The 14,757-nt window shown below is 48.6% G+C and overlaps 1 long non-coding RNA gene across 1 annotated transcript in view; it reads right to left on the bottom strand.

Moving 5' to 3' along the window:
- The window catches only part of LOC144093839 (uncharacterized), a 123,274-nt gene extending 109,725 nt beyond the window's left edge, over positions 1 to 13,549 (bottom strand). The window contains exons 1-2 of the long non-coding RNA XR_013306339.1: positions 13,198 to 13,549; positions 6,674 to 6,840 (exon numbers count right to left, since the gene is read on the bottom strand). This is a non-coding gene — a long non-coding RNA (uncharacterized LOC144093839). The remainder of the gene's footprint in view (positions 1 to 6,673; positions 6,841 to 13,197) is intronic.
- Between the last annotated feature and the right edge of the window lie 1,208 nt (positions 13,550 to 14,757).

Here is a 14,757-nt window from a genome sequence, read left to right as displayed (position 1 = left end):
ATATTTTGATAGCAGAAAATCTTGAAAATATTTCACTGTAATTCTCGACGAGCTAAAATGCTCCGACGAGGACGAATGGACAGAAATCCACACTGTTATATCAGCTGTCAAGAATTGGTATACACTACCTGGAGCTATAAATTACTCAATTGAATTGTAAAACACGTTTTTACCTTCCATATCTGAGTCGTAACTATGTACCTGCAATCATCCAATGACCGCACTACGCCTTGCTGGCATTTACGCAAGTACTGATAAAGGAATTGAAATATAACGATATGTCCTTGGAAAGGCGGCTTGAGTTTCAATACAGCCGAGCTCTATGGAAAACCTACAATAGGATCTTTGGTCCGTCGTCTTTTCGAGTGGATTGACTTGCTTCAAACATCAGTTCGCAATCTGTGTATTGATCTGTGATCTGTGAAGTCTGTGATTTGGATCTGCGAAGTAGCAGGAAGTTTCCTAAAGAGAATAAAAATAAAGCACTACCGCACCCAAGCGCTGTGTTGTCGTTTCCTTCCGTCGTCCCTGTATTGTGTGCGCTGTTTTTAGAATGAGTACATACCAACTCGCCCAGTCTTCTACTATAGCGTGGGAAATGTATACAGCCTTCATGAACACTAAAAAGAGCAAGAAGCTTTTTCTTATCTGCCCCAATAGGACTCTTGTGGAATGTATGCAAGTCTTAGCTAGCTTCAGAGCTCCGAAGACGAGAGTTTCTCGTAGCTTCCAGATATTTCGAACTCTGCCGAAGCACAGTGAGACACAAAGCACCGCCAAGGATTAAACCCACTAGGGCTCTAAATTTTTCACAGAGGGTGTACATTTGTAACACGCTGCAGCCATGTGATAACCGAGACGATTTGCGGTATAACCTGAGCTCTGGTGCCAGAATTTCTTGATTCTCTCTTTCTCCTTTTACGTATTGTTTCTTTTCTTTTGTTCGTTGTGTAAAGTGAGAGTCAGTTTCGAGGTAAACAACAGCAAAGACGCTGTAAGGGCACACAATTTTCAGTTGTAAATGAACGGCACAATTCATGCAACATAACTTCAATTTGCATATCACCCATCTTATATTTTTTTTTAATTGCAGTGCTACTTATGTGCGTACACACACACTAAACAGAAAGGAGTAAAAAGGGAGTAAGCGCCGATATAAGCGTGTTCGTGCTTAGAGTGCAGCAGCATAACAGTGGCGCGTTGCAGTCCATACCTCCAGGTCATTTTTCGCGCATCGCCGCGCCCGTCCGCCGACGGCGAGCAGTCGGCCCGGCGGCGGTGATTAAATTCTCCTCACGGCTCTGCGGCCAATTAAGACCGCACGCAGCAACAATTAACGAAACACGGCTGCGAGCTGATAAGGATCTGCCGGTCACGTGATGCACTGCTCCGGCGACGATGCAGCCTTCCCGCCGTGGCAAAGGCGTGCGAGGCGATGGCGTTAACGCAAGCGAGCGACAAAAGAAGCAAAAGACAAACACAAATGGAGACGGAAATGTCGCCAGTGTCGCGTCATTGTCCTTTCACTGAGTCCTACTGCTACGAAGCACCTGTGGCGCAATTAAAGCTCGAAACTTAGAAGCGGAAACGGCCACCCACCTGCCAATGTCGTCGCGATGCGCGTCTGTGCCCGCGCAACAAAGCAATCAGACAAACAAAACTTACGCGCGTTCAGTGTCGTAAGTAAATAGCCGCACTTAAGTGCTGCTTGGTTTAGGTCTGCTGAGGTTTCTTAGCGCAAAAACGAAAAAAAGCAGTTACGCGGCTAATGCAGTGCTGCCGTCTTATAAGCGCAAAACGAAGACGACGAAATAAAACAAATTATTGTGGGACAAAAAAAAAAGGGAATGAAGAATAAAGTGTCTCTGCCCGTACCCTTGTGTATAACGGGCTGAAGGGCCTGTAGCGTACAACTCAACTACAACGGACTTAAAGAAATAATACAGGAAATCGTGGAATCAATTAAGACAACGAAAGTGGTCTGTATGTTTCTTGTCACAAAGCAACTGCTGCAAAAACAGTGCCCAGTGGGGTGGCCACGAGCAACCAAAAACACTCTTGCTCACGGCTGACTGTACACAAATTCAGTGCTATCTCATTTTTGCGTAAGCGAACTCCTACCCACAAAAAAGTATGCCTCAAGACGTGAATAGTACGATTATTGGATTAGTCGGAAAACAACGCAGAATAAGCTCCGTAAAAAGAACGGTTCGATTGCTAAGGCAAAGGAAGAAACGAAAGGATGGCCTGCATTGGTAAGGCAGCGCAATCACGTGACGTTAAGGACTGACGCAGTTAACGAAGAGGACGTTATTAACCTTTCAACGCTGCGACGTTCGTCTGGAACAATGCGCACGATGCACGTAGCATTCGTAGAAGAGCGCCTATGGACACTTCTATGCATGTGCCTGCTCACAAAACAAGCGACACACCGGTACCAAGTTAGACCGTTCCACAGGCGTCATCAACGCCGCCACGCGTTATAGTAACTTTACCTGCCGACAGCCCCTCGTATGGAGAACAGCTGACCTCATATATAACCCTACAGTTCAGACACAACAATTGACTTGTTAGCTTCGACGAAAAGGCTATTCAGTAGAACGGCCTAAATGTACACCGCTAGCTCCACCCGAACAGAATAGCTGCCACAGAGTTCCGGTCAGATGACTCGTATAAAGGAATCGTGAGCAGATCTCGCCCGTAGGCGCTGCTGTTTCACGCACCCTTGGGCGTCACTTCGTGACTCAAAGTTTCCGACAGTGAAACTTGCAGCAGATAGCAGTATCAGATGTCGTTAATAGCTACATTCATTACTCATGAATGTTATCTGTTCACCGATAAAAAGTTGCGGTGAGATATGACTTCTGCTGCACGACGTTTTTTTAACCTGCTTCTCTGCGCAGTATGTTACCTGCCGCTGTGGCTCAGTGGTTAGAGCGCTCGGCTACTGAGCCGGAGTACCCGGGTTCGAACTCGACCGCGGCGTTTCCACGGAGGCGAAGCGCACAAGGCGCCCGTGTGCTATGCGATGTCAGTGGACGTGAAAGATCCCCAGGTGGTCGAAATTATTCCGCAGCCCTCCACTACGGCACCTCTTTCTTCCTTCATTCCCTCCTTCCCCCTGTCCCCTACAGCGCGGTTCGGGTGTCCACCAAGATATGTGAGAGAATTACTGCGCCATTTTTTTCTTCAAAAACAAAAAGAACACAAAAAAATCTTTGCGCAGAATGTATTTCAGTGCTCGAGAAATATTCCCACGGAGGAAAAAACACGACATCAGAAAGGAATTTATTATTATTATTATTATTATTATTATTATTATTATTATTATTATTATTATTATTATTATTATTATTATTAAGAAAGATCAGCCGTTTGGGACGTAATCCAAGTCCTGAAAGCATCCTATTTTGAACGCACTGACCGCTTTCACTTTATGTCGTTAAAAGCCACAATCTTGCACGCTAGAATATTGTAACACAAGATACGTAACTTCTGTATTCGCAGTGCTCATTTTAAGACATCTTGCACGGAGCAAATGCCATCTGCAACGAATCTGGCGGGGAAGTGAGTGTCTTTGGAAGCCGGCGTTGTACAACACTATTTGCACACTGGCGAAGAACGGTTAAATTTTTCAGTGTCTCGGTAGAAGTTGGTAAGCAATCAGCGAGTGTTTGATGCGGTTAACATGTTTAAACAGAACGTACTGCCGACTTCTCTATGTAATACCCACCCTGCAATGGCTTTTACGGGTAACATCAATGAGTGAATGAATGAATGAATGAATGAATGAATGAATGAATGAATGAATGAATGAATGAATGAATGAATGAATGAATGAATGAAAGATTTATCTCTTCTTAGCCCTTGAAACACTTGCGAGCTTGTTTTAGAGACGCCATATTTTCCCATAGTTATCTATTTTTAGAACGATGAGAAAGACATTACTGAAGATGTACCCAACCTGAAACTTGCCTACGCCTTCTTCCGTGCAGTTATGGTTTCGGCAGCCCAAGGAAGCCATAACGTCACAAGTAGCGTTGAGATCACGTGACGCATAAAAACTGCCATTTGATCGCTGCCTGGCTGTGTTAATCCGCTAGAACTCTTACGGTTACCAGTCACAAGTGCCTGAATGCCAGCGAGCGAAAAGCTAAGGTTTCTCAGTTTTTATATGCCACACATGACCCGAACCTTATCACGTCATAGACGTCATTTTGGTGCCGAAACCGAAAATACAACGTAGGAAATTCAGCAATTGATTACTTGCAGGACGCGGACAAATCACGTGGGGCGATCGATGTTTACCATTCTTTACGCGTCATGGCTAAGAAAAGCACGCAACGAATAATTTGGTGTCTACCTTTTTAAGCATCTTTAACAAGAGAGGTAATCTGTGAAAAGAAAACATTGTAAGAACGAAAAATAACAACTAAGGAACGCTTGTTTTGGTGAGGTTAAACGTTGCATTATTAAACGAGCCTGATATCAACAACGGAAATCACCAAAAAAAAAGTTAAGGCAAGCAGAGAAAAACAAGGGTTAAATATCATGTGGAAGTATATGTAGCGTGTGTTTCGAACAAAAAGGTAATATACACAAAAATGAATGTATCCTGCAGGGTAAGCAGTTTCTGTAAAATTCGATGGTGAAAAACTAGCCGTATGGCGTATTCTTGATGACATTGTTTTAATATTTCCACGACTATTTTCACTCAGTGTTGTGAACTGGAAAACAAATCAACACATGCGCATATACTCCCTAAGGGCAAATATGTAGCAATCGATATTGACCACAGAAATGAAACCAGTACACATTGCTTTGACAGGAGTAGCCAGTTATGCTCCCCACAATGTGCCGCAAGACCTCTACACCACGGTAGGCGTTTATCGGAAACAAATATACGAGGATACACATTCGTGCTGCATTGTAACCAGGCCATTTTTTAAATAAATTGTCGGCTTTGGGACCCAAATGGCCATCGATGGACCATGATAAGCTCGTGGCTAATCTCTTCAACCACACATTGAAAACTTTTGTGAAATTCTTGTACGGGAAATGAACAAGGGATACTAAGCTGCGATGCTGGGAGCACGTATTACATATGCATAATCCTCGCTACGACGCCAACGAGCACGGAATCCCTATTTATATGCAAAGTAGCGCTTTATGCTTTTGGGTTATTAATATAATAAACGTGCGCGACGAAACGTTTCACCTGCTAGGGTTAAACATGAACGAGGGTATTTCCCCCTATACTTGCGAGGGAGTTGAGGATAGTCTGCCCATATTCAAAATTCGTGATGAAATTCAATACCAGTCGCTTATTATAATTCTGCCCCTGCTTTGACCGCATTAAAGGCTGCTGGTCAGTTCATGTCGAAGTATGAATTCCAGTAACGCTTTTTATGAATCGTTTAATCGTTGGCGTAATGCCTAAAACTAATTTCAGAAAGTTTACGCGAGCTGTATGAAATGCGGTAAAAAGCGGGAATAACCCTTACCTTACTGTATTTTCCGGCGTACCCTGACAAAGTTTAACAACACTAATGCTGCACTTTAAACACCGTTTATTGCTTGTAGTGTCAGTGAAATCATGACAAGTTGGTTACGGATAACAGTTTGGTCTCCATATTGACGTGCGCAAAACTAACAACAATTCCGGTCGACGACAGGTACTCTACCTGATATTGTTTACAAAAAGCAGTTGTAGCTGACTCCTTCGCCACAAGGACGCGTTTCTGATTGATTTTGAGCCAGACATGAAGGCACTTCACCTCTTTTAATGTGTCTATAACGCGCCACCTGGAACTGCCAGAAAAATAGCACATGTAAAAATATCACGCGCCATACCGTCACTGCGGCAGCAGCATTACGCGAATAAAAAAGCCAGCGATGCGCCCAGACTGACATCAAAATGGCGATTGCTTTCAAACTGTCGCTGCGCAACGACGACAACGACGTACCATCCCAACAATAAAAAAAATGGCGATCGAGGCCATCATCACTCGTCCCCTGACAATTGAGCGGTTAGTGTCAGCTCCACGCCGGGGCGATGCCGACCTCGTCGCATCCTGGCGGGCCCGAAATATGTGGCCGGACACAATCAGGATTCGACTCATTGAGCGTTTCGTAAGGGCCGCTTAGAGCCGAGCCTTGTCAGTGTTTATATCCGCGGAACTGGCTTATAACCGTGGGAGAGGGAGAGAGTGAGAGAGTCAGCGATGGGGGGTGTGTGGGGAAACGAGAAGAGCCGAGGGAAAGAAACATTTTGTAGCAGACGCCGGCAAGCGCGTAGGCTTAATGCCTGCGGTCTGGAACGCTCCGATTACGGAAACGTTGTAGCAGCGGACCGCCGCAGGAGCCTGGAGGGTTGGGGGCCACCCCGCGGCAGGCCAACACTGAAGCAGCGAGGCAGGATCCATGCACGCCGCGAGAGTCGACGTCGGTGCCTCTGCTCTGTATACACAGTGCGCAGCCCCCGCGATATCCAGCAGCGGCGTCGGACTTCCGGGCCTAACGAAGGGTGCTGCCGTGCGGAGAGGAACCCGAGCCCGCTACCGTGGTCAGCGGGGAAGACGAGCGGTCTCGTTTCGAGACGCGATCGGGAGCCAGCGCGGAGCGTGCAGAAGCGGCGGTAGAAAGAAAAGCGACGTGCCCGTCGCAGCCTTACCTCGGGAGCGCAGCCATCTTGCGCGTCGGAGAGCGGGCCGTGCTCGGCGCTGCGGCGCCACCGTCGCCTCCCCGTTTCACGCAGAATCCGGGGTGGACCAGCGTAGCCCGCGTCGCCAGAGGGCGGGGAGGAAGAGGGCTCTGCTGAAGGCGAGGAGGACCCGGCAACTTTGGGCAAGAGAGGAGAAGAAGAGAGAAAGAATAAGCGATGCGCGCGCTCTGGGAGAAAGAGAAGGGGGGGGGGGGCTGGGGGGACTCCCTTTCAGGGCGCCACCGCCACGACTGCATTCGGCGGCGTTTTACGCAGCAATGAACGCATAAAAAAGCTGAACAAAACTGTTTGAAGCGCCTTGGTCGTGAATAAGTGGTCCGGGGGGGGGGGGGGGGGGGGGGGGGGCTGGGGGGACTCCCTTTCAGGGCGCCACCGCCACGACTGCATTCGGCGGCGTTTTACGCAGCAATGAACGCATAAAAAAGCTGAACAAAACTGTTTGAAGCGCCTTGGTCGTGAATAAGTGGTCCGGGGGGGGGGGGGGGGGGGGGGGGTGTATTGCTTGTCCCTTGCAGATCCTGAGAGGCGTCACGTCCTCCGACTTTTTAGCGGCAGAAAAGAGGAAAAGTATGCTTCGATAAGGAAGGCTTCTCGTACAGTCGTGTGAAGGGAAGAGCGCCTATGAAAAAAGCGCGAAAGCGCCAACTTGCGAACTGATGTGAGTTTAACGTGGTATAGACATAAAAAGTGCTGCAAAGTCTACAAATATATATATATATATATATATATATATATATATATATATATATATATATATATATATATATATATATATATATGGAGCTTAACCCGCTATGGAGCTTAACCCCAGTTTGTCGATGCAAAAGTGAGTGAGTCCCTTCTACACGTAATCCTGTCAGTTCTTACGCCACTCGAAACGGTTACTGGGCTCCTGGTAGTAGCCGCTGGACATTAAGCCACCCGTTTTTTTTTTTTTTTTCGTCGGACTGATGCCAAGTGTACAACTGGTCTCGCTGTCACCAAACTCAAAACTGCACATCCGTAGAGATGTGAAAATCGCAGTTGGTTTCGCATCTTTCTCATAGCGTAGATGAAAAATACAAATGATGCCAATTAATAGCATGTTAGCGTCAACGATTCGTTTTGCACTCCAGAGGTCCCAAGCCCCTCAAACTGATAAGGTAATAAGTCTCGAGGCTGTAAGATGGATGATGTGCTCAGGTTTAATCAACTCCTGCGTCATTACGCACAAATCATACACTAGAAGAGGCAGTTGTGGTCTAGTGACGGAATCGTTTCTCCGAAGAGCGCGTACATTTCCACGTACACGCAAAACTAAGGAACCGCAGCGGTGGCCTAGCGGCGTGAGCACCCGCCTCGCATGCGGGAGGTGCGGGGTTCGATCCCCAGTGCCGCCGGGCACCCACCGGTGGTACATTATGTGCAAGCTTTCCCCTGGTCTAGTGATTGGCTTATTTGGGATGAATCGCTTGGGAAATGGGTCTTTGACCCCACCTTGAGTAGAAGAGAATACCTTGTGCCATGGCGCTCTTTGGCCAATGATGCTCTTGCGCCATAGAAACAGAAAACCACCATCACCACATAAAACCAAGGTGTCCAGTAATACCTGCCCGTTATCATGTGTTTCCACGCGCAGATGCAAGCTGCAGAAATCAGCAATAGGTCCTCGTGCAAGCTACACCTGCCAACGGAACGTCCTCGTCTGCTTGGCCATGACACTTCGCCGGCGAAGCCACAGCCGACATTGTAAGCCAGACTCATACGCGGTACAAGCGTCTTCTCAAACCAGGAGCTGCAAGGCCAACGGGCGCTCATTTGTGGCCTCCCGCGAGGCGTAATCACTACTATCCAATTACGCTCGACAGTTTCGTCCTCTTACGAACATAGAAAGACACGACGAAATGTGTACGGAGGAAAACCAACGAGGAAGTCTCAAAAGCCATCGTCTTTCACGCGGCAGTGTTAAGAGTTCTCGCTGGCTTTTATTGCTTTTTTTACTCGTCTTCTAAATCCGCCACTGACGTCTACTCAGCGTTTTTTTTTGTTACTCTGGCAGAAGATGCGTTCGCACTAACGTTTAACGCTCGTATTTCTTTGGTTTCGCCTTGACCACGCGGCCAGGAAATATAACCTGTTCAGCTCGCCTAAACTGCTCGCTGTGCCTATATAATGGAGTACGTGCCGGGAACGTTAACTGGCAACGGCGCTTGTATTTGCCGCTCACTGTTTCCGGATGGAAGGTCGATGGCACTACTCTATTGAGCCTTGTTATTGCCTCTACGAGCTTGCAAAGTAATGGTGGTATACACTTTTCATCCTTAAACCATTTTCGCGCACAGCCAGCGTCAAGCGTCTACAGTGATGAAGTAATGAACAAATTCGTAATTCAGCTTTCTTAAACTTATAATAAAATATCGGATATCGTTTGGTACCCATCCATATATATTTTCCCTTTTAGCGTCTATGTCACTGCAGTTCGCATGAATATTTATTAACACAAAATCGTGTCCGTAGCAGATTTTTCCCTTTTCAAGTGACTAGGCCACCTCATACTATGCAGAATAATAATAATAATAATTGGTTTTTGGGGAAAGGAAATGGCGCAGTATCTGTCTCATATATCGTTGGACACCTGAACCGCGCCGTAAGGGAAGGGATAAAGGAGGGAATGAAAGAAGAAAGGAAGAAAGAGGTGTCGTAGTGGAGGGCTCTGGAATAATTTCGACTACCCGGGGATCTTTAACGTCCACTGATATCGCACAGCACACGGGCGCTTAACCGTTTTTCCTCCATAAAAACGCAGCCGCCGCGATCGGGTTCGAACCCGGGAACTCCGGATCAGTAGTCGAACGCTCTAGCCACTGAGCCACCGCGGCGGGTATTTATGCGGAATGGTGTTTTGAATTTTTGTGGTTAATAGCCAGACTCTTTTATTTACGTGATTTGTAAGCGTGTTTGTCCAACAGCGAATCACATTAAGAAGTTTCCTAGTAACACTTGGGAGCTGAAATTCTCGAGCAGATGTCTAGGACCCTTAAATTACAAAAAATAACACGCGCTGCGTTTGTAATGACAAAACCTGGAACTCAAGTCCCTATGTGCGATACGTTCACATCAAATTCCCGCCAGCAATCTGTTTATAGCTTTCACAACATTTCCTGGCAGACAGGACAAGAAGGCAGGCATTAAGCCGACCTGCACTGGAATGAAATGCTGTTTGTGAAGCTTAAATCTCGAATTTTGAAACCTTCTACTCAGATATGAGGCTTCAAAAGTCAAGTGACTACACTGGCATCATTAATTGAGTCAAGCTAACGATATTGCACACTCTACTAGACACGCAGACTGCACAGAATGAAATCAGTCGAACTGACGATATTGCAGGACGCTTATCACAACGAACATTTCTATGCCTCTTCACGCAGCCGAACTTGCACCAAGTGTTCAAAGTCTTCAATAGAGCTCCCGCTGCCTCTGATGCGGTGTCCTCTCTCGCCTGCAAGGTTCACCTCAATTACAGCGCCCCCACCACTTCCTGCTCACTCCCAACCGCACTCCAACCTCTCACAAAATCTATGCTTTGCATAAACCTCGCGGTAGCCGCCTTCACGTTGGGCTGCTCTTTCTTCAACAATAACAAAAAAAAAGAAGCACTGCAGAGCCACGATAAGCTGCGTATGGATAACTTTTCGAACGCTCACTCATTTTCTTTGCCACTCGCGCTGCTTGGCACAGCGGCGAGCCCGTAAAAGAACGCGGCGGCGGCGGCGGCGAGCGAGCCGCGTCCAGCCCTGCGCCTTGTTCAGGCGGCCAATCCATCCCAATCCATCTTGCGCCCTCAACATTACGCGTCGCCACTGATGCTTGTCGTCGTTGTCGTGCAGGGTCGCCGAAAAGAGAAACAGCGTGGACGCCGGGCCGAACATGGAAGAGCGTGCTGCGCGGCGGCAGAGGGAGAAGATGCAGCGGGCCCAGCCGACGCGAGCGGCAGTGCACCGGGGTCACCTGCGGAAGGATTCCGACGCCTCCTCCCTCCCCTCTTCGTTCGCTTCCTCCCTCCCCGCAGCAGCACGGCCGGCCACTGGACGTGCGCTGCATTCTGATGGTGGGCAGGAGAGGGAATGCGGGAGGGCGGCAGAACAGCATGCAAGAAAAGAGAAGGGCGGAGGGGGGCTGCCTCTCCCATCTTTCCTCCTTCGGTGTCCGAGCGGCATGGATGCTACCGAGGCCCTTTTAGACGGACGGCCGTCCATCTGCCGCTGTACCTGCTCGTACGGCGCAAGCATTTTTCTCGCCCTCTCTCTCCCTCTTGTTCGTGCATGCCGTGGCTCGTGGGGCCTGATGCACACTTCTAGCTTCGTCCGTGGTTGCAGTAGGCGGTCTACTTCGTGATGTTGAGGACGCCTTTCTGGAAGAATTTATCCATGTCTTGCTTGTTCGGGTTCTCAGCTTAAATTTCTGGTCGTTTCCCTCTACCTTGCATTTCCATGTCCACTTCCGTCTGCCATTTTTTACCTGCTCCTTTGCCAAATCTTGTTAGCTCGTTGCATGTGCCACCTTTTTTCGATACGGCCCTTAATCAAACCTTGTTAGCTGTTTGCCTAGCCGTTGTTTCGTATCTGTTGATTTTTTGTACAATGCCTAGGCGTTGATTTAATTGCGGAATACTACAGACCGTTCTCTTAAAACATATCATTCCCTACCCCTGCGCACAAGCGGTGTTTGAGAGAGGCAGTGAAAAACCAATAAAGCAGCCTTTCAGGGCAGTCACCGCAGCTACCAGGGCAAATGCGCTCATTGACTTGTGCCCGGTGCGAGTGGAAGTTCTAACTAGTTCTCGCTAGTTTTTCTTTTTTTGCCGGCCTTGTGTGGGATTAGCGTGAGTACGTTAACCTTATGTATTCTTCGAGTACATTAACCATTACTAACCGTCATGCACCGTTGCTCAGCACCATGGTCTTCGGTACTACTACTACATACTGCCCACATACATACTACATACGCACTACCGACAGTGCTATTCATATTATCTTAAACATACTATGATTTTTGTATTGGAAAACGGGAAGCTACAGCTGATACCCTCATCGAGGTATTGCCCATGAGTGCCTTTTCGAACACCGTTTTAATAATGATAATAATAATAATTGGTTTTTTGGAGAAACTAAAATGGCGCAGTATCTGTCTCATATATCGTTGGACACCTGAACCGCGCCGTAATGGAAGGGATGAAGGAGGGAGTGAAAGAAGAAAGGAAGAAGAGGTGCCGTAGTGGAGGGCTCCGGAATAATTTCGACCACCTCGGGATCTTTAACGTGCACTGACATCGCACAGCACACGGGCGCCTTAGCGTTTTTCCTCCATAAAAACGCAGCCGCCGCGGTCGGGTTCGAACCCGGGAACTCCGGATCAGTAGTCGAGCGCCCTAACCACTGAGCCACCGCGGCGGGGCAGAACACCGTTTCGCTCGGAATAGGTTTTTGTCGACTTGAGAGCCGTACCATCCATAAGTGTCTTCGTTATCACGGGTTTAGGACGGAAAGCCATTTTTAACATAATCTTTCATTCTGGTTTGCCAGCATATCGAGTGTTTTCCTCTGTCTCTAGGTTTTCAACGCCTCAGGTGGCTGATATTGCGTAATAAGCTTATAATGATAGCCACGGCCTTCTTTTGCGGGGGCCCAGATCACTAGATCTCGGAACTTGATACCTTGAGCCGAAATTTCAAAACATTCGCCTTTAATATCTGCGCGAAAAATATTTTTGGACGATTATTTTGCTCTCAGGGTAATCTTAACCTGTTACGATATGGCTGATAGCTAGCAAACAACGTCCATCAGTGGCTCCGGTATCAGAGGCGGGGCTGATCCGTGGATAAAAAAAAAAGCAGAATACATTATGGCTTCCTACATCCTCGATTGTGGTTCAGGTGTAGTGACATCTTTCCTTCCTCATAAGACATTTGCATCTGCAAGAAGTGATCTAGTATATGGCCCGTGTGCAGAACACTGCAGAGGGGAAGACGAGCAGTCGTTTACTTCCCCTCTAGTTTTCTTCCGGCATCATTTCAATATCACCGCATACCTGAACTGGAGATAACGCGACGCTCCACAATACGTACTTTAGCACAAAGCGATGGCGGAGAGCTACCATAGAATACAAACTCCGGTTGCCCGGCGCATTACCTCGCGCTAACACCGAGCGCCTGAGGACCGTAAGTCGTTTCGAAGTGCTTGACGACTCCTGCATTCCGATCAAACGACTCCCTTCTCCTCCCTTCCAGCCCGCTGGCAAAGCTACACACCAAGGAGATAGCGCGCGACACACGCCAAGCAGTCCAAGAATGAAAAGCGCCGCGCGGCAGCAGCGACCTCGGCGTAAATTGACGCCAACTTCGACACACGCGCTTGAAGGCAGAAAAAAAAAATAGAAACAGATATAGAAGAGAGAGAGGAAAGAAAATCCCCAAGGAGCAATAAAAAGTAACTGACCTCATAGCGGGACAACATTCTTGCGAGGCGACGTCGTAGGCCTCGTTGCCTTCTCCGGACAGCGACGGCCTTTGACTATAACAATGACCTCCCCCGGCAGTGAAGGCGAGGAGTCGGGAGCAGCAGCAGCAGCGCGGTTCCATTTGCGGGTTTGAGGCTATACGAGCCGCAGTGGTGGTTGTGGCGACGGCAGCGTGCCGACGACGTTAGCTTGACGTCAACTCCCTGCGAGCATGCTCCCTCCGAGTGAAATACTAAAGGCGTGTGCCGCGGTTCGGCGGCTGCTGCGACGGCGAAGACCCGAAGGAGAGCGGAGAGCGCGCGTCGCCGGCGACCGCGCTGCATGCGCTGCTCTCGGTTGGGGAGGAAATAAATATTTGTTCTTTTTGAAGGGGGTGGCAAGAGGGGGGCGGTATTTAGCAAAACGCGCAGACGGGGAAGAGAAAAAGCGGAGCGGGGGGCAGGAAAAGGGGGGGGGGGGGGCGAAAGGAAGAGATGAAGACGCAGACTCCAAAAGAAAAAAAAAAGAAAAATGTACAAAGAATGTGGGAAGTGTGGCGGCCATCGCACACCGGACGTGAATTACTTGCAGAAACCGTGGAAGGAGTGCCAGCGTGCACGCAGCGAGTGAGGTGGCCCGCACGAGAGTAACTAGGCAAAAGAAGAAAATGAAAGAAACAAAATAAAGTGTGGGAGGACGAATTCGCAACAACAATAGTAAAAGAAAGTCATAAGTTGTCGAGTTTTCTTATCTTGGACCGCCGTGCGTGCGTGTGTAACCCTACGTAGCTAGCAGGTTTTTGTTTCGTCTTGAACTTGGCCGCCGTTGGTGCGGAGCTCGTCTCCACTGGACCGAGAAGCCCGGGTGAGGAGAAGGAGGGTGGGGTGCCGGCGGCGGCCATGTATTAAAACTGGGAAGGCAGAATGGAACTAGAACGGAGCCTTCTCGCGTATACGCCGCGAGAACGCGTACATATCTGCGAATGCATAAAGGGGAAGCGGAAAGCAAGTAAACAGCGAGCCGGCCGCATCAGGTTATCAAGAAATTTGGTGGAACCGAGGCATTTCGTTGGCGGCTGCGCCGGTGTGACGGCGCGAGCCACCACCGAGCTCCGAGAGAGACAGCGCTGTATGGGGAGGGTGAGGGGAAAGAAGCGAGCTCGGCGAAGGGTAGGCGCGCTTATGCGTAATTTATTTCAGCGCCGCCGCGGTGTCGCCGGAAATATTGGTATGCATGTATTCAGACCTGTCGAGAGGCTCTCCCCGATGCGCTTCCCTGATTGCGCCTACGCACCGTCTGGGCCGAAATAAGCGAAAAACAGTGGGTGAAAAAAAAAAAACGAGAAAAAGAGAGAAAGAGAGCGGAAGGGAAAGACAGAAGTGTGGAAACGAAAGAAAAACGCTGCTGCGCGCCGTCCTAGCCTCGTAGAGCAGCAAAGCGCTGGAAAACTGGCCTTCCTTTTTCTGGGCAACTGGACAAACTTACCCCCGCGCAGAAATTACGCGTTTATTCGTACAGACTTTGCTGGGCTTGACCTTTCGTTGCTCGGCTTTTCTCGA

This window comes from Amblyomma americanum, chromosome 6, assembly GCF_052857255.1.
Source record: "Amblyomma americanum isolate KBUSLIRL-KWMA chromosome 6, ASM5285725v1, whole genome shotgun sequence".
NCBI classification, from domain to species: Eukaryota; Metazoa; Arthropoda; class Arachnida; order Ixodida; family Ixodidae; genus Amblyomma; species Amblyomma americanum.
The sequence above is the reverse complement of the archived record's forward strand: the minus strand, read 5'-3'. Positions and strand labels throughout refer to the sequence as shown.